Below are 17,808 nucleotides of genomic sequence, written 5' to 3'. Positions count from 1 at the left end.
GTTATCTCCGCCTGCGGCACCCAGACTGTCCGCTACAGGAATAACGCTGCTCTTACACTCTCTAACCCTCTCTAAAGTCTGGATGCGCTCCTCTAACGCTGATATCTTCTCCGTCAGAGTGCTCACTAACACACACCTATCACAAATAAAATTACCGCTAACGACGGAGGAAGAATGTCTAAACATCCTGCACTCTACACACTGAACGAGCTGAATATTGGACATGATAACGTACCTGAGTCGGAGTTGTAGTTGTTTGGAGCTGAATTCCGTTTGTTGTTTTTAGAAAAAGAAACTCGCGCGTTCTCCAAAAAGCGCAGAAAAAGGCGAAGCCAAATAGTGTGAGATGTAAAAACTAGTTGCTATTAATATTATTATTGTATAAATGAAAAAAAGTATGTAATTTAAACGCTAACACAAACGCAAACTTTCGCGGCAACGATACGAAAACAGGAAGCTACGTCAGCAACAGGGTTCATTGGGCAGATGCTTTTCTGTTGCTACTAATCAAATTCCACCAAATGCAAACAACTATGGCAGGTGCTGATCCCACAAGCTGTCAACAGCGTCCACAGAATGCCTTGATTTCACCATGGAATTTGCCACAGATCCCTGTCTGACTTGCAAAGTTATTCAACTCTGGCTGTAAGAAAGGCAAGAAAGGGATAGCTTTCGCACCAACAGATGATTGTTGCAGTAGACACTGCTTGGATAGCACTGTAGCATGGAGACCTCAACATATACACACTGGAGTAAGCGCTAGATAACATATTAAATAAGGTATCTCCTCATCACCCATAGATTAAACGTTTTGTGGTATAAGGTCCTACAAATCCGAGACATCATGTTACCACACGAATGACGATTTGGCAGCAGCATTATTCTGTTGCGTTTCTGTGAATGAGCCTCATACACTTGATTTGATGCTTGCAAAGGTCCCCAACAGCTTAATAATCGCAACCACAGGTCAAATTATATGTCAGAAGAAGGCAGCCAAACCAATGCAAATGCAAGAAATTATCTGCTCTAGTCATCGTCCTAACAGACAAATGTTTAAAGGTGTGGTAAAAAGATATGCAGTCGCAATGTAGCTAATGACCGGATCATAATGTTGACAGCAGTTGTGCTAGGGATACACAAGATAGGACTCTAATCTTGGCTAATCAGAAAGCTTGTGCATTGTGTGACTTTAACCCATGAGCTGTTAACGGTCAGACATGAAGCAAAGATTTCATTTCCTCCACTGAAACCAGTCTGATCTGCATAGCAACAGAAGTGCCCCTCAAGAGGCATTGCTGGGATTTAAATGCTCCTGTTCACCTCTCCTGGGATCTCCTGTTTACTAGACGTCTCTGCACATGGTTGTGTTGTTGAGGCAAAGCACTGAGCTGAACTTCATTTTCACAGATACTGAAAAATTCTTTTGAGATGTTCCACCGCATGTTTGAATGCAGAAGTCAAGGAATCAGCTTCTGGATGATGATGGGGTATGAAAAGTTGTCTTGTTTATGATTTATAGGATTATTTCATCTTTCTCACTGTATTTTGCAGCATGTATGGTTGCAGAGGCTGCTCTCTAAACTGCTTTGCTGTTTTTCTAAGGTAAAACGTGAATGTGGTTCCTGTCTGAAGCCTAAAAATCCTGAACTTAAGCCAACCGATACACTTGCGTGTATTGGAAAGATCTAGCGCTTGCTTTGGGGAGGAGGTCAAGTCATGAAATCAGACGTGGCAAAAGTCTATTCAATCACGGGCCCACACTATGTAAGCACACGCGGTGTAGTCGTGGCCGAGTGGTTAAGGCGATGGACTAGAAATCCATTGGGGTCTCCCCGCGCAGGTTCGAATCCTGCCGATTACGTCTGTTATATTGCGCAAGAAAGACATGTTGCAACTCATTGTGTTGTGGCTGTGATTTGTAACAAATTTCCTCATGCCCTTAAGAGTTGGTGATTTGCTGAAGACATAATGGTGACATCCTGCCCCCTTTTCATCCTCAATAGCTGCTGCTTTGGTGGAGAAATCCTGTCACCCCTTCCCAACGTTGATCTGTCTTCCAATGACAAGCTGCCTCATAGACATCCGATCGGTAATCCGTGCAAGACGTGACCTTTCTAGAGACCGCCGTGTCAGGATGGCCGAGCGGTCTAAGGCGCTGCGTTCAGGTCGCAGTCTCCCCTGGAGGCGTGGGTTCGAATCCCACTTCTGACAAGAGCCCCTTCTCTTTGTTGCATTTAGGAAATCATGTATGGATCTGCATCAATAACCTTGACCTCTCACAGCATAGCTTTGCTTGCTAGCGAAGAAGTTGGCACTTTTCTTCATCAAGCGCTTGCTTCTTCAATTTTTTGGATGATGTAGACATGGTTGTGTTGTTGAGGCAAAGCCCGGAGCAGGGTGCCAAAATCAAGGCTACAGGTTCTGAGCTGAACTTCCTTTTCACGCATGCTGAAAAATTCTTTTGAGATGTCCCAGCACATGTTTGATTGGTGAAGTCAAGGAATCAGCTTCTATTTGACAATTGGGTATGAAAAGTTATCATTGTTCATGATACATAGGTTCATTTCATCTTTCTGTCTGTATTTTGCAGCATTGCCCATAGATGGTTGGAGAGGTTGCTCTCTAAACTGCTTTCCTGTTTTGCTAAGGTAAAACGTCTACTCTGGATCAGACAAAGACATCCACATCGGATCGTAGTAGCTTTCAGCAACTTATCACTGTATGCTTTTCTTAGAAAATGGGCACAAGCGAGCTTTCAGTAATGTAATTTTATGTATACATACACATTTATTTATATATATTGAAGTGCAGTGTGTAGTGCAATCTTGGGCAATTGGGCCATGTACAATTTGCAATATAGCTAATGACCTACGGATACACAAGATCGGACTGTAAACTTGGCTAATCAGAAAGCTTGTGCATTGTGTGACCTTAACCCATTTAATGGTCAGACATAAAGCAAAGATTTCCTTTTTCCACAGAAACCAGTCTGTCCTGCATAGCAACAGAGGTGCACAGTGAGAGGCACTGCTGGGATTCGAACCCAGGATCTCCTGTTTACTAGACAGGCACTTTAACCAACTAAGCCACAGCGCCACAACCAAACCTTAGCCTCTTGCATATACTCTCGCGTATCTGAGATGCTCCAGCACAGGAACTTGACTAACAAGCTAAGATTGTCTCCACTGGCATGCAGCATGATAGGACCATGAATGAAGTCCCACAGTGCTATACCATGCTTCACAGAGCACGCCAAAACTGCCAGTCATGGTGTTTCGACTCAGGTTGTTCCAAGTTCATTGCAGGCAAAGATCATGCCTGTTGCAGTAGATTTCAGGCTTGCAAAAATAAACAAATTCCAAACACACTGTATGTTATATATTTGCAACTGGCATACAGTTTACAGCAAAAAAAAAAAATATATATATATATATATATATATATATATACTAGCTTATTGACAGCCATTGTCCTCATTTAAATGTAACCAAATGTCAACATCAGGCAAATGTTCCACGGCTACTCAGAAAATGATTCAATTCTTGCAAATCAAAATGCCAGTTTTCATTCGCTTCTGTGGGAGGAATAGAGCTACCTTGCTTGACACCATGGACAGGTGTCTACCTCTGGAAAACACATGAAAACTGAGCAGACCTTGTCTGGTGTACCAAGAGATGAAACTCACAACAGGCACTGCTGGGATTTGAACCCAGGATCTCCTGTTTACAAGACAGGTGCTTTCACCAGCTAAGCCACAGTGCCAATGGCCTGCGCGGCACCTTAGGCATGACCCAGCACTTTTAACCGAGACTCTCCTGGCCAAGACGTAATCTGATTGCAATGCTAATATTTCCTCCATCCGCATGCAAACCTCGCTGAGCTCGTAAGACGAGTACTCAACCAGCGATGCCATGCAAATGCTTTGATGTTTGTTTGCACATCCTAACTTTGATTTCGGCTTGATAAGATCCCAAAACGGGTGAAAATCCTTAAGAAAATGTCAAGTTTTAGATCTGTAAATGGCACACAAGCCACAGCAAACAAAAGGTTATGGCTGATCTCCAGCCATAGTCCTAACAAGCATATCACAACAGTCAGGGGGGAGGAATTAAAATCCACATGCCATGCACATCTAAAAGCAAGCAAGCGTTCATCAGATTGCTGCTGTGGACTTTGGCTCTTTGTCCCATAAGGATTGCGTGAATCAATGTCGTAACCTTTTGTTGAAGCTGGAGTTGAGCTGAGGGCTTGATTTGGGACAAATGGGCGGAAACATGTGGAAAACAATGATATTTCTTAAAATCAGCTGACAAGTCATTCAATCAAATATGGCACATAGGAAAGTGCATCTTGAACAGGGATTCCTGACCAAAGATTTCATTTTAGACATGGTGTGTGGATAAAAAGAAGGTAACAAGTTAGTGTCTCTGGCGGGGCATCGAACCCGCAACCTTTGAATAGCTCCACAGCTGAGTCCAGAAGTCCAACACGCTATCCATTGCATCACAGAGCCAACCAGGGTGTTTTTTTTCAGGCTCTCCAAGATTCATGGATGCTCGAGTTCATTGGGCAGATGCTTTTCTGTTGCTACTAATCAAATTCCACCAAATGCAAACAACTATGGCAGGTGCTGATCCCACAAGCTGTCAACAGCGTCCACAGAATGCCTTGATTTCACCATGGAATTTGCCACAGATCCCTGTCTGACTTGCAAAGTTATTCAACTCTGGCTGTAAGAAAGGCAAGAAAGGGATAGCTTTCGCACCAACAGATGATTGTTGCAGTAGACACTGCTTGGATAGCACTGTAGCATGGAGACCTCAACATATACACACTGGAGTAAGCGCTAGATAACATTAAATAAGGTATCTCCTCATCACCCATAGATTAAACGTTTTGTGGTATAAGGTCCTACAAATCCGAGACATCATGTTACCACACGAATGACGATTTGGCAGCAGCATTATTCTGTTGCGTTTCTGTGAATGAGCCTCATACACTTGATTTAATGCTTGCAAAGGTCCCCAACAGCTGAATAATCGCAACCACAGGTCAAATTATATGTCAGAAGAAGGCAGCCAAACCAATGCAAATGCAAGAAATTATCTGCTCTAGTCATCGTCCTAACAGACAAATGTTTAAAGGTGTGGTAAAAAGATATGCAGTCGCAATGTAGCTAATGACCGGATCATAATGTTGACAGCAGTTGTGCTAGGGATACACAAGATAGGACTCTAATCTTGGCTAATCAGAAAGCTTGTGCATTGTGTGACTTTAACCCATGAGCTGTTAACGGTCAGACATGAAGCAAAGATTTCATTTCCTCCACTGAAACCAGTCTGATCTGCATAGCAACAGAAGTGCCCCTCAAGAGGCATTGCTGGGATTTAAATGCTCCTGTTCACCTCTCCTGGGATCTCCTGTTTACTAGACGTCTCTGCACATGGTTGTGTTGTTGAGGCAAAGCACTGAGCTGAACTTCATTTTCACAGATACTGAAAAATTCTTTTGAGATGTTCCACCGCATGTTTGAATGCAGAAGTCAAGGAATCAGCTTCTGGATGATGATGGGGTATGAAAAGTTGTCTTGTTTATGATTTATAGGATTATTTCATCTTTCTCACTGTATTTTGCAGCATGTATGGTTGCAGAGGCTGCTCTCTAAACTGCTTTGCTGTTTTTCTAAGGTAAAACGTGAACGTGGTTCCTGTCTGAAGCCTAAAAATCCTGAACTTAAGCCAACCGATACACTTGCGTGTATTGGAAAGATCTAGCGCTTGCTTTGGGGAGGAGGTCAAGTCATGAAATCAGACGTGGCAAAAGTCTATTCAATCACGGGCCCACACTATGTAAGCACACGCGGTGTAGTCGTGGCCGAGTGGTTAAGGCGATGGACTAGAAATCCATTGGGGTCTCCCCGCGCAGGTTCGAATCCTGCCGATTACGTCTGTTATATTGCGCAAGAAAGACATGTTGCAACTCATTGTGTTGTGGCTGTGATTTGTAACAAATTTCCTCATGCCCTTAAGAGTTGGTGATTTGCTGAAGACATAATGGTGACATCCTGCCCCCTTTTCATCCTCAATAGCTGCTGCTTTGGTGGAGAAATCCTGTCACCCCTTCCCAACGTTGATCTGTCTTCCAATGACAAGCTGCCTCATAGACATCCGATCGGTAATCCGTGCAAGACGTGACCTTTCTAGAGACCGCCGTGTCAGGATGGCCGAGCGGTCTAAGGCGCTGTGTTCAGGTCGCAGTCTCCCCTGGAGGCGTGGGTTCGAATCCCACTTCTGACAAGAGCCCCTTCTCTTTGTTGCATTTAGGAAATCATGTATGGATCTGCATCAATAACCTTGACCTCTCACAGCATAGCTTTGCTTGCTAGCGAAGAAGTTGGCACTTTTCTTCATCAAGCGCTTGCTTCTTCAATTTTTTGGACGATGTAGACATGGTTGTGTTGTTGAGGCAAAGCCCGGAGCAGGGTGCCAAAATCAAGGCTACAGGTTCTGAGCTGAACTTCCTTTTCACGCATGCTGAAAAATTCTTTTGAGATGTCCCAGCACATGTTTGATTGGTGAAGTCAAGTATTCAGCTTCTATTTGACAATTGGGTATGAAAAGTTATCATTGTTCATGATACATAGGTTCATTTTATCTTTCTGTCTGTATTTTGCAGCATTGCCCATAGATGGTTGGAGAGGTTGCTCTCTAAACTGCTTTCCTGTTTTGCTAAGGTAAAACGTCTACTCTGGATCAGACAAAGACATCCACATCGGATCGTAGTAGCTTTCAGCAACTTATCACTGTATGCTTTCTTAGAAAATGGGCACAAGCGAGCTTTCAGTAATGTAATTTTATGTATACATACACATATATTTATATATATTGAAGTGCAGTGTGTAGTGCAATCTTGGGCAATTGGGCCATGTACAATTTGCAATATAGCTAATGACCTACGGATACACAAGATCGGACTGTAAACTTGGCTAATCAGAAAGCTTGTGCATTGTGTGACCTTAACCCATTTAATGGTCAGACATAAAGCAAAGATTTCCTTTTTCCACAGAAACCAGTCTGACCTGCATAGCAACAGAGGTGCACAGTGAGAGGTACTGCTGGGATTCGAACCCAGGATCTCCTGTTTACTAGACAGGCACTTTAACCAACTAAGCCACAGCGCCACAACCAAACCTTAGCCTCTTGCATATACTCTCGCGTATCTGAGATGCTCCAGCACAGGAACTTGACTATCAAGCTAAGATTGTCTCCACTGGCATGCAGCATGATAGGACCATGAATGAAGTCCCACAGTGCTATACCATGCTTCACAGAGCACGCCAAAACTGCCAGTCATGGTGTTTCGACTCAGGTTGTTCCAAGTTCATTGCAGGCAAAGATCATGCCTGTTGCAGTAGATTTCAGGCTTGCAAAAATAAACAAATTTCAAACACACTGTATGTTATATATTTGCAACTGGCATACAGTTTACAGCAAAAAAAAAAAAATATATATATATATATATATATATATATATACTAGCTTATTGACAGCCACTGTCCTCATTTAAATGTAACCAAATGTCAACATCAGGCAAATGTTCCACGGCTACTCAGAAAATGATTCAATTCTTGCAAATCAAAATGCCAGTTTTCATTCACTTCTGTGGGAGGAATAGAGCTACCTTGCTTGACACCATGGACAGGTGTCTACCTCTGGAAAACACATGAAAACTGAGCAGAAATCCTGGCTGAAAGCAAGATACCCTGCCACAACCTGAGACCACAAGCACTTAAGCCTTGAGTTCCTCATGCAGTTGGACCCAGACCTTGTCTGGTGTACCAAGAGATGAAACTCACAACAGGCACTGCTGGGATTTGAACCCAGGATCTCCTGTTTACAAGACAGGTGCTTTCACCAGCTAAGCCACAGTGCCAATGGCCTGCGCGGCACCTTAGGCATGACCCAGCACTTTTAACCGAGACTCTCCTGGCCAAGACGTAATCTGATTGCAATGCTAATATTTCCTCCATCCGCATGCAAACCTCGCTGAGCTCGTAAGACGAGTACTCAACCAGCGATGCCATGCAAATGCTTTGATGTTTGTTTGCACATCCTAACTTTGATTTCGGCTTGATAAGATCCCAAAACGGGTGAAAATCCTTAAGAAAATGTCAAGTTTTAGATCTGTAAATGGCACACAAGCCACAGCAAACAAAAGGTTATGGCTGATCTCCAGCCATAGTCCTAACAAGCATATCACAACAGTCAGGGGGGAGGAATTAAAATCCACATGCCATGCACATCTAAAAGCAAGCAAGCGTTCATCAGATTGCTGCTGTGGACTTTGGCTCTTTGTCCCATAAGGATTGCGTGAATCAATGTCGTAACCTTTTGTTGAAGCTGGAGTTGAGCTGAGGGCTTGATTTGGGACAAATGGGCGGAAACATGTGGAAAACAATGATATTTCTTAAAATCAGCTGACAAGTCATTCAATCAAATATGGCACATAGGAAAGTGCATCTTGAACAGGGATTCCTGACCAAAGATTTCATTTTAGACATGGTGTGTGGATAAAAAGAAGGTAACAAGTTAGTGTCTCTGGCGGGGCATCGAACCCGCAACCTTTGAATAGCTCCACAGCTGAGTCCAGAAGTCCAACACGCTATCCATTGCATCACAGAGCCAACCAGGGTGTTTTTTTTCAGGCTCTTCAAGATTCATGGATGCTCGAGTTCATTGGGCAGATGCTTTTCTGTTGCTACTAATCAAATTCCACCAAATGCAAACAACTATGGCAGGTGCTGATCCCACAAGCTGTCAACAGCGTCCACAGAATGCCTTGATTTCACCATGGAATTTGCCACAGATCCCTGTCTGACTTGCAAAGTTATTCAACTCTGGCTGTAAGAAAGGCAAGAAAGGGATAGCTTTCGCACCAACAGATGATTGTTGCAGTAGACACTGCTTGGATAGCACTGTAGCATGGAGACCTCAACATATACACACTGGAGTAAGCGCTAGATAACATATTAAATAAGGTATCTCCTCATCACCCATAGATTAAACGTTTTGTGGTATAAGGTCCTACAAATCCGAGACATCATGTTACCACACGAATGACGATTTGGCAGCAGCATTATTCTGTTGCGTTTCTGTGAATGAGCCTCATACACTTGATTTGATGCTTGCAAAGGTCCCCAACAGCTGAATAATCGCAACCACAGGTCAAATTATATGTCAGAAGAAGGCAGCCAAACCAATGCAAATGCAAGAAATTATCTGCTCTAGCCATCGTCCTAACAGACAAATGTTTAAAGGTGTGGTAAAAAGATATGCAGTCGCAATGTAGCTAATGACCGGATCATAATGTTGACAGCAGTTGTGCTAGGGATACACAAGATAGGACTCTAATCTTGGCTAATCAGAAAGCTTGTGCATTGTGTGACTTTAACCCATGAGCTGTTAACGGTCAGACATGAAGCAAAGATTTCATTTCCTCCACTGAAACCAGTCTGATCTGCATAGCAACAGAAGTGCCCCTCAAGAGGCATTGCTGGGATTTAAATGCTCCTGTTCACCTCTCCTGGGATCTCCTGTTTACTAGACGTCTCTGCACATGGTTGTGTTGTTGAGGCAAAGCACTGAGCTGAACTTCATTTTCACAGATACTGAAAAATTCTTTTGAGATGTTCCACCGCATGTTTGAATGCAGAAGTCAAGGAATCAGCTTCTGGATGATGATGGGGTATGAAAAGTTGTCTTGTTTATGATTTATACGATTATTTCATCTTTCTCACTGTATTTTGCAGCATGTATGGTTGCAGAGGCTGCTCTCTAAACTGCTTTGCTGTTTTTCTAAGGTAAAACGTGAACGTGGTTCCTGTCTGAAGCCTAAAAATCCTGAACTTAAGCCAACCGATACACTTGCGTGTATTGGAAAGATCTAGCGCTTGCTTTGGGGAGGAGGTCAAGTCATGAAATCAGACGTGGCAAAAGTCTATTCAATCACGGGCCCACACTATGTAAGCACACGCGGTGTAGTCGTGGCCGAGTGGTTAAGGCGATGGACTAGAAATCCATTGGGGTCTCCCCGCGCAGGTTCGAATCCTGCCGATTACGTCTGTTATATTGCGCAAGAAAGACATGTTGCAACTCATTGTGTTGTGGCTGTGATTTGTAACAAATTTCCTCATGCCCTTAAGAGTTGGTGATTTGCTGAAGACATAATGGTGACATCCTGCCCCCTTTTCATCCTCAATAGCTGCTGCTTTGGTGGAGAAATCCTGTCACCCCTTCCCAACGTTGATCTGTCTTCCAATGACAAGCTGCCTCATAGACATCCGATCGGTAATCCGTGCAAGACGTAACCTTTCTAGAGACCGCCGTGTCAGGATGGCCGAGTCGCAGTCTCCCCTGGAGGCGTGGGTTTGAATCCCACTTCTGACAAGAGCCCCTTCTCTTTGTTGCATTTAGGAAATCATGTATGGATCTGCATCAATAACCTTGACCTCTCACAGCATAGCTTTGCTTGCTAGCGAAGAAGTTGGCACTTTTCTTCATCAAGCGCTTGCTTCTTCAATTTTTTGGACGATGTAGACATGGTTGTGTTGTTGAGGCAAAGCCCGGAGCAGGGTGCCAAAATCAAGGCTACAGGTTCTGAGCTGAACTTCCTTTTCACGCATGCTGAAAAATTCTTTTGAGATGTCCCAGCACATGTTTGATTGGTGAAGTCAAGTATTCAGCTTCTATTTGACAATTGGGTATGAAAAGTTATCATTGTTCATGATACATAGGTTCATTTTATCTTTCTGTCTGTATTTTGCAGCATTGCCCATAGATGGTTGGAGAGGTTGCTCTCTAAACTGCTTTCCTGTTTTGCTAAGGTAAAACGTCTACTCTGGATCAGACAAAGACATCCACATCGGATCGTAGTAGCTTTCAGCAACTTATCACTGTATGCTTTCTTAGAAAATGGGCACAAGCGAGCTTTCAGTAATGTAATTTTATGTATACATACACATATATTTATATATATTGAAGTGCAGTGTGTAGTGCAATCTTGGGCAATTGGGCCATGTACAATTTGCAATATAGCTAATGACCTACGGATACACAAGATCGGACTGTAAACTTGGCTAATCAGAAAGCTTGTGCATTGTGTGACCTTAACCCATTTAATGGTCAGACATAAAGCAAAGATTTCCTTTTTCCACAGAAACCAGTCTGACCTGCATAGCAACAGAGGTGCACAGTGAGAGGCACTGCTGGGATTCGAACCCAGGATCTCCTGTTTACTAGACAGGCACTTTAACCAACTAAGCCACAGCGCCACAACCAAACCTTAGCCTCTTGCATATACTCTCGCGTATCTGAGATGCTCCAGCACAGGAACTTGACTATCAAGCTAAGATTGTCTCCACTGGCATGCAGCATGATAGGACCATGAATGAAGTCCCACAGTGCTATACCATGCTTCACAGAGCACGCCAAAACTGCCAGTCATGGTGTTTCGACTCAGGTTGTTCCAAGTTCATTGCAGGCAAAGATCATGCCTGTTGCAGTAGATTTCAGGCTTGCAAAAATAAACAAATTTCAAACACACTGTATGTTATATATTTGCAACTGGCATACAGTTTACAGCAAAAAAAAAAAATATATATATATATATATATATATATATACTAGCTTATTGACAGCCATTGTCCTCATTTAAATGTAACCAAATGTCAACATCAGGCAAATGTTCCACGGCTACTCAGAAAATGATTCAATTCTTGCAAATCAAAATGCCAGTTTTCATTCACTTCTGTGGGAGGAATAGAGCTACCTTGCTTGACACCATGGACAGGTGTCTACCTCTGGAAAACACATGAAAACTGAGCAGAAATCCTGGCTGAAAGCAAGATACCCTGCCACAACCTGAGACCACAAGCACTTAAGCCTTGAGTTCCTCATGCAGTTGGACCCAGACCTTGTCTGGTGTACCAAGAGATGAAACTCACAACAGGCACTGCTGGGATTTGAACCCAGGATCTCCTGTTTACAAGACAGGTGCTTTCACCAGCTAAGCCACAGTGCCAATGGCCTGCGCGGCACCTTAGGCATGACCCAGCACTTTTAACCGAGACTTTCCTGGCCAAGACGTAATCTGATTGCAATGCTAATATTTCCTCCATCCGCATGCAAACCTCGCTGAGCTCGTAAGACGAGTACTCAACCAGCGATGCCATGCAAATGCTTTGATGTTTGTTTGCACATCCTAACTTTGATTTCGGCTTGATAAGATCCCAAAACGGGTGAAAATCCTTAAGAAAATGTCAAGTTTTAGATCTGTAAATGGCACACAAGCCACAGCAAACAAAAGGTTATGGCTGATCTCCAGCCATAGTCCTAACAAGCATATCACAACAGTCAGGGGGGAGGAATTAAAATCCACATGCCATGCACATCTAAAAGCAAGCAAGCGTTCATCAGATTGCTGCTGTGGACTTTGGCTCTTTGTCCCATAAGGATTGCGTGAATCAATGTCGTAACCTTTTGTTGAAGCTGGAGTTGAGCTGAGGGCTTGATTTGGGACAAATGGGCGGAAACATGTGGAAAACAATGATATTTCTTAAAATCAGCTGACAAGTCATTCAATCAAATATGGCACATAGGAAAGTGCATCTTGAACAGGGATTTCTGACCAAAGATTTCATTTTAGACATGGTGTGTGGATAAAAAGAAGGTAACAAGTTAGTGTCTCTGGCGGGGCATCGAACCCGCAACCTTTGAATAGCTCCACAGCTGAGTCCAGAAGTCCAACACGCTATCCATTGCATCACAGAGCCAACCAGGGTGTTTTTTTTTCAGGCTCTCCAAGATTCATGGATGCTCGAGTTCATTGGGCAGATGCTTTTCTGTTGCTACTAATCAAATTCCACCAAATGCAAACAACTATGGCAGGTGCTGATCCCACAAGCTGTCAACAGCGTCCACAGAATGCCTTGATTTCACCATGGAATTTGCCACAGATCCCTGTCTGACTTGCAAAGTTATTCAACTCTGGCTGTAAGAAAGGCAAGAAAGGGATAGCTTTCGCACCAACAGATGATTGTTGCAGTAGACACTGCTTGGATAGCACTGTAGCATGGAGACCTCAACATATACACACTGGAGTAAGCGCTAGATAACATATTAAATAAGGTATCTCCTCATCACCCATAGATTAAACGTTTTGTGGTATAAGGTCCTACAAATCCGAGACATCTTGTTACCACACGAATGATGATTTGGCAGCAGCATTATTCTGTTGCGTTTCTGTGAATGAGCCTCATACACTTGATTTGATGCTTGCAAAGGTCCCCAACAGCTGAATAATCGCAACCACAGGTCAAATTATATGTCAGAAGAAGGCAGCCAAACCAATGCAAATGCAAGAAATTATCTGCTCTAGTCATCGTCCTAACAGACAAATGTTTAAAGGTGTGGTAAAAAGATATGCAGTCGCAATGTAGCTAATGACCGGATCATAATGTTGACAGCAGTTGTGCTAGGGATACACAAGATAGGACTCTAATCTTGGCTAATCAGAAAGCTTGTGCATTGTGTGACTTTAACCCATGAGCTGTTAACGGTCAGACATGAAGCAAAGATTTCATTTCCTCCACTGAAACCAGTCTAAACTGCATAGCAACAGAAGTGCCCCTCAAGAGGCATTGCTGGGATTTAAATGCTCCTGTTCACCTCTCCTGGGATCTCCTGTTTACTAGACGTCTCTGCACATGGTTGTGTTGTTGAGGCAAAGCACTGAGCTGAACTTCATTTTCACAGATACTGAAAAATTCTTTTGAGATGTTCCACCGCATGTTTGAATGCAGAAGTCAAGGAATCAGCTTCTGGATGATGATGGGGTTTGAAAAGTTGTCTTGTTTATGATTTATAGGATTATTTCATCTTTCTCACTGTATTTTGCAGCATGTATGGTTGCAGAGGCTGCTCTCTAAACTGCTTTGCTGTTTTTCTAAGGTAAAACGTGAACGTGGTTCCTGTCTGAAGCCTAAAAATCCTGAACTTAAGCCAACCGATACACTTGCGTGTATTGGAAAGATCTAGCGCTTGCTTTGGGGAGGAGGTCAAGTCATGAAATCAGACATGGCAAAAGTCTATTCAATCACGGGCCCACACTATGTAAGCACACGCGGTGTAGTCGTGGCCGAGTGGTTAAGGCGATGGACTAGAAATCCATTGGGGTCTCCCCGCGCAGGTTCGAATCCTGCCGATTACGTCTGTTATATTGCGCAAGAAAGACATGTTGCAACTCATTGTGTTGTGGCTGTGATTTGTAACAAATTTCCTCATGCCCTTAAGAGTTGGTGATTTGCTGAAGACATAATGGTGACATCCTGCCCCCTTTTCATCCTCAATAGCTGCTGCTTTGGTGGAGAAATCCTGTCACCCCTTCCCAACGTTGATCTGTCTTCCAATGACAAGCTGCCTCATAGACATCCGATCGGTAATCCGTGCAAGACGTGACCTTTCTAGAGACCGCCGTGTCAGGATGGCCGAGCGGTCTAAGGCGCTGCGTTCAGGTCGCAGTCTCCCCTGGAGGCGTGGGTTCGAATCCCACTTCTGACAAGAGCCCCTTCTCTTTGTTGCATTTAGGAAATCATGTATGGATCTGCATCAATAACCTTGACCTCTCACAGCATAGCTTTGCTTGCTAGCGAAGAAGTTGGCACTTTTCTTCATCAAGCGCTTGCTTCTTCAATTTTTTGGACGATGTAGACATGGTTGTGTTGTTGAGGCAAAGCCCGGAGCAGGGTGCCAAAATCAAGGCTACAGGTTCTGAGCTGAACTTCCTTTTCACGCATGCTGAAAAATTCTTTTGAGATGTCCCAGCACATGTTTGATTGGTGAAGTCAAGGAATCAGCTTCTATTTGACAATTGGGTATGAAAAGTTATCATTGTTCATGATACATAGGTTCATTTCATCTTTCTGTCTGTATTTTGCAGCATTGCCCATAGATGGTTGGAGAGGTTGCTCTCTAAACTGCTTTCCTGTTTTGCTAAGGTAAAACGTCTACTCTGGATCAGACAAAGACATCCACATCGGATCGTAGTAGCCTTCAGCAACTTATCACTGTATGCTTTCTTAGAAAATGGGCACAAGCGAGCTTTCAGTAATGTAATTTTATGTATACATACACATATATTTACTGTATATATATTGAAGTGCAGTGTGTAGTGCAATCTTGGGCAATTGGGCCATGTACAATTTGCAATATAGCTAATGACCTACGGATACACAAGATCGGACTGTAAACTTGGCTAATCAGAAAGCTTGTGCATTGTGTGACCTTAACCCATTTAATGGTCAGACATAAAGCAAAGATTTCCTTTTTCCACAGAAACCAGTCTGACCTGCATAGCAACAGAGGTGCACAGTGAGAGGCACTGCTGGGATTCGAACCCAGGATCTCCTGTTTACTAGACAGGCACTTTAACCAACTAAGCCACAGCGCCACAACCAAACCTTAGCCTCTTGCATATACTCTCGCGTATCTGAGATGCTCCAGCACAGGAACTTGACTATCAAGCTAAGATTGTCTCCACTGGCATGCAGCATGATAGGACCATGAATGAAGTCCCACAGTGCTATACCATGCTTCACAGAGCACGCCAAAACTGCCAGTCATGGTGTTTCGACTCAGGTTGTTCCAAGTTCATTGCAGGCAAAGATCATGCCTGTTGCAGTAGATTTCAGGCTTGCAAAAATAAACAAATTTCAAACACACTGTATGTTATATATTTGCAACTGGCATACAGTTTACAGCAAAAAAAAAAAAAAAAAAAAAAAATATATATATATATATATATATACTAGCTTATTGACAGCCATTGTCCTCATTTAAATGTAACCAAATGTCAACATCAGGCAAATGTTCCACGGCTACTCAGAAAATGATTCAATTCTTGCAAATCAAAATGCCAGTTTTCATTCACTTCTGTGGGAGGAATAGAGCTACCTTGCTTGACACCATGGACAGGTGTCTACCTCTGGAAAACACATGAAAACTGAGCAGAAATCCTGGCTGAAAGCAAGATACCCTGCCACAACCTGAGACCACAAGCACTTAAGCCTTGAGTTCCTCATGCAGTTGGACCCAGACCTTGTCTGGTGTACCAAGAGATGAAACTCACAACAGGCACTGCTGGGATTTGAACCCAGGATCTCCTGTTTACAAGACAGGTGCTTTCACCAGCTAAGCCACAGTGCCAATGGCCTGCGCGGCACCTTAGGCATGACCCAGCACTTTTAACCGAGACTCTCCTGGCCAAGACGTAATCTGATTGCAATGCTAATATTTCCTCCATCCGCATGCAAACCTCGCTGAGCTCGTAAGACGAGTACTCAACCAGCGATGCCATGCAAATGCTTTGATGTTTGTTTGCACATCCTAACTTTGATTTCGGCTTGATAAGATCCCAAAACGGGTGAAAATCCTTAAGAAAATGTCAAGTTTTAGATCTGTAAATGGCACACAAGCCACAGCAAACAAAAGGTTATGGCTGATCTCCAGCCATAGTCCTAACAAGCATATCACAACAGTCAGGGGGGAGGAATTAAAATCCACATGCCATGCACATCTAAAAGCAAGCAAGCGTTCATCAGATTGCTGCTGTGGACTTTGGCTCTTTGTCCCATAAGGATTGCGTGAATCAATGTCGTAACCTTTTGTTGAAGCTGGAGTTGAGCTGAGGGCTTGATTTGGGACAAATGGGCGGAAACATGTGGAAAACAATGATATTTCTTAAAATCAGCTGACAAGTCATTCAATCAAATATGGCACATAGGAAAGTGCATCTTGAACAGGGATTTCTGACCAAAGATTTCATTTCATTTTAGACATTTTTTTTTTCAGGCTCTCCAAGATTCATGGATGCTCGAGTTCATTGGGCAGATGCTTTTCTGTTGCTACTAATCAAATTCCACCAAATGCAAACAACTATGGCAGGTGCTGATCCCACAAGCTGTCAACAGCGTCCACAGAATGCCTTGATTTCACCATGGAATTTGCCACAGATCCCTGTCTGACTTGCAAAGTTATTCAACTCTGGCTGTAAGAAAGGCAAGAAAGGGATAGCTTTCGCACCAACAGATGATTGTTGCAGTAGACACTGCTTGGATAGCACTGTAGCATGGAGACCTCAACATATACACACTGGAGTAAGCGCTAGATAACATATTAAATAAGGTATCTCCTCATCACCCATAGATTAAACGTTTTGTGGTATAAGGTCCTACAAATCCGAGACATCTTGTTACCACACGAATGACGATTTGGCAGCAGCATTATTCTGTTGCGTTTCTGTGAATGAGCCTCATACACTTGATTTGATGCTTGCAAAGGTCCCCAACAGCTGAATAATCGCAACCACAGGTCAAATTATATGTCAGAAGAAGGCAGCCAAACCAATGCAAATGCAAGAAATTATCTGCTCTAGTCATCGTCCTAACAGACAAATGTTTAAAGGTGTGGTAAAAAGATATGCAGTCGCAATGTAGCTAATGACCGGATCATAATGTTGACAGCAGTTGTGCTAGGGATACACAAGATAGGACTCTAATCTTGGCTAATCAGAAAGCTTGTGCATTGTGTGACTTTAACCCATGAGCTGTTAACGGTCAGACATGAAGCAAAGATTTCATTTCCTCCACTGAAACCAGTCTAAACTGCATAGCAACAGAAGTGCCCCTCAAGAGGCATTGCTGGGATTTAAATGCTCCTGTTCACCTCTCCTGGGATCTCCTGTTTACTAGACGTC

At 43.3% G+C, this 17,808-nt stretch overlaps 1 protein-coding gene and 14 non-coding genes across 15 annotated transcripts in view; 8 read left to right on the top strand and 7 right to left on the bottom strand.

The window, feature by feature from the left end:
- LOC128524461 (nuclear factor 7, brain-like) overlaps window positions 1-17,808 on the top strand; it is a 561,325-nt gene that overhangs the window by 226,065 nt on the left and 317,452 nt on the right. The gene's annotated exons all lie outside the window — the stretch shown is intronic.
- trnas-aga (transfer RNA serine (anticodon AGA)) lies at window positions 1,780-1,861 on the top strand. The gene has a single exon. It is a non-coding gene; the product is annotated as a tRNA-Ser (tRNA).
- Window positions 2,129-2,211, top strand: trnal-cag (transfer RNA leucine (anticodon CAG)). Its single transcript has one exon. It is a non-coding gene; the product is annotated as a tRNA-Leu (tRNA).
- Window positions 3,023-3,096, bottom strand: trnat-agu (transfer RNA threonine (anticodon AGU)). The gene has a single exon. It is a non-coding gene; the product is annotated as a tRNA-Thr (tRNA).
- Window positions 3,689-3,762, bottom strand: trnat-ugu (transfer RNA threonine (anticodon UGU)). Its single transcript has one exon. It is a non-coding gene; the product is annotated as a tRNA-Thr (tRNA).
- On the top strand, window positions 5,865-5,946 carry trnas-aga (transfer RNA serine (anticodon AGA)). Its single transcript has one exon. It is a non-coding gene; the product is annotated as a tRNA-Ser (tRNA).
- Window positions 6,214-6,296, top strand: trnal-cag (transfer RNA leucine (anticodon CAG)). The gene has a single exon. It is a non-coding gene; the product is annotated as a tRNA-Leu (tRNA).
- On the bottom strand, window positions 7,859-7,932 carry trnat-ugu (transfer RNA threonine (anticodon UGU)). The gene has a single exon. It is a non-coding gene; the product is annotated as a tRNA-Thr (tRNA).
- Window positions 10,037-10,118, top strand: trnas-aga (transfer RNA serine (anticodon AGA)). The gene has a single exon. It is a non-coding gene; the product is annotated as a tRNA-Ser (tRNA).
- trnat-agu (transfer RNA threonine (anticodon AGU)) lies at window positions 11,256-11,329 on the bottom strand. Its single transcript has one exon. It is a non-coding gene; the product is annotated as a tRNA-Thr (tRNA).
- Window positions 12,005-12,078, bottom strand: trnat-ugu (transfer RNA threonine (anticodon UGU)). The gene has a single exon. It is a non-coding gene; the product is annotated as a tRNA-Thr (tRNA).
- trnas-aga (transfer RNA serine (anticodon AGA)) lies at window positions 14,184-14,265 on the top strand. Its single transcript has one exon. It is a non-coding gene; the product is annotated as a tRNA-Ser (tRNA).
- On the top strand, window positions 14,533-14,615 carry trnal-cag (transfer RNA leucine (anticodon CAG)). The gene has a single exon. It is a non-coding gene; the product is annotated as a tRNA-Leu (tRNA).
- Window positions 15,431-15,504, bottom strand: trnat-agu (transfer RNA threonine (anticodon AGU)). Its single transcript has one exon. It is a non-coding gene; the product is annotated as a tRNA-Thr (tRNA).
- trnat-ugu (transfer RNA threonine (anticodon UGU)) lies at window positions 16,186-16,259 on the bottom strand. Its single transcript has one exon. It is a non-coding gene; the product is annotated as a tRNA-Thr (tRNA).

The sequence above is a fragment of the Clarias gariepinus genome, chromosome 5 (genome assembly GCF_024256425.1).
Source record: "Clarias gariepinus isolate MV-2021 ecotype Netherlands chromosome 5, CGAR_prim_01v2, whole genome shotgun sequence".
In the NCBI taxonomy this organism is placed as follows: domain Eukaryota; kingdom Metazoa; phylum Chordata; class Actinopteri; order Siluriformes; family Clariidae; genus Clarias; species Clarias gariepinus.
The sequence above is the reverse complement of the archived record's forward strand: the minus strand, read 5'-3'. Positions and strand labels throughout refer to the sequence as shown.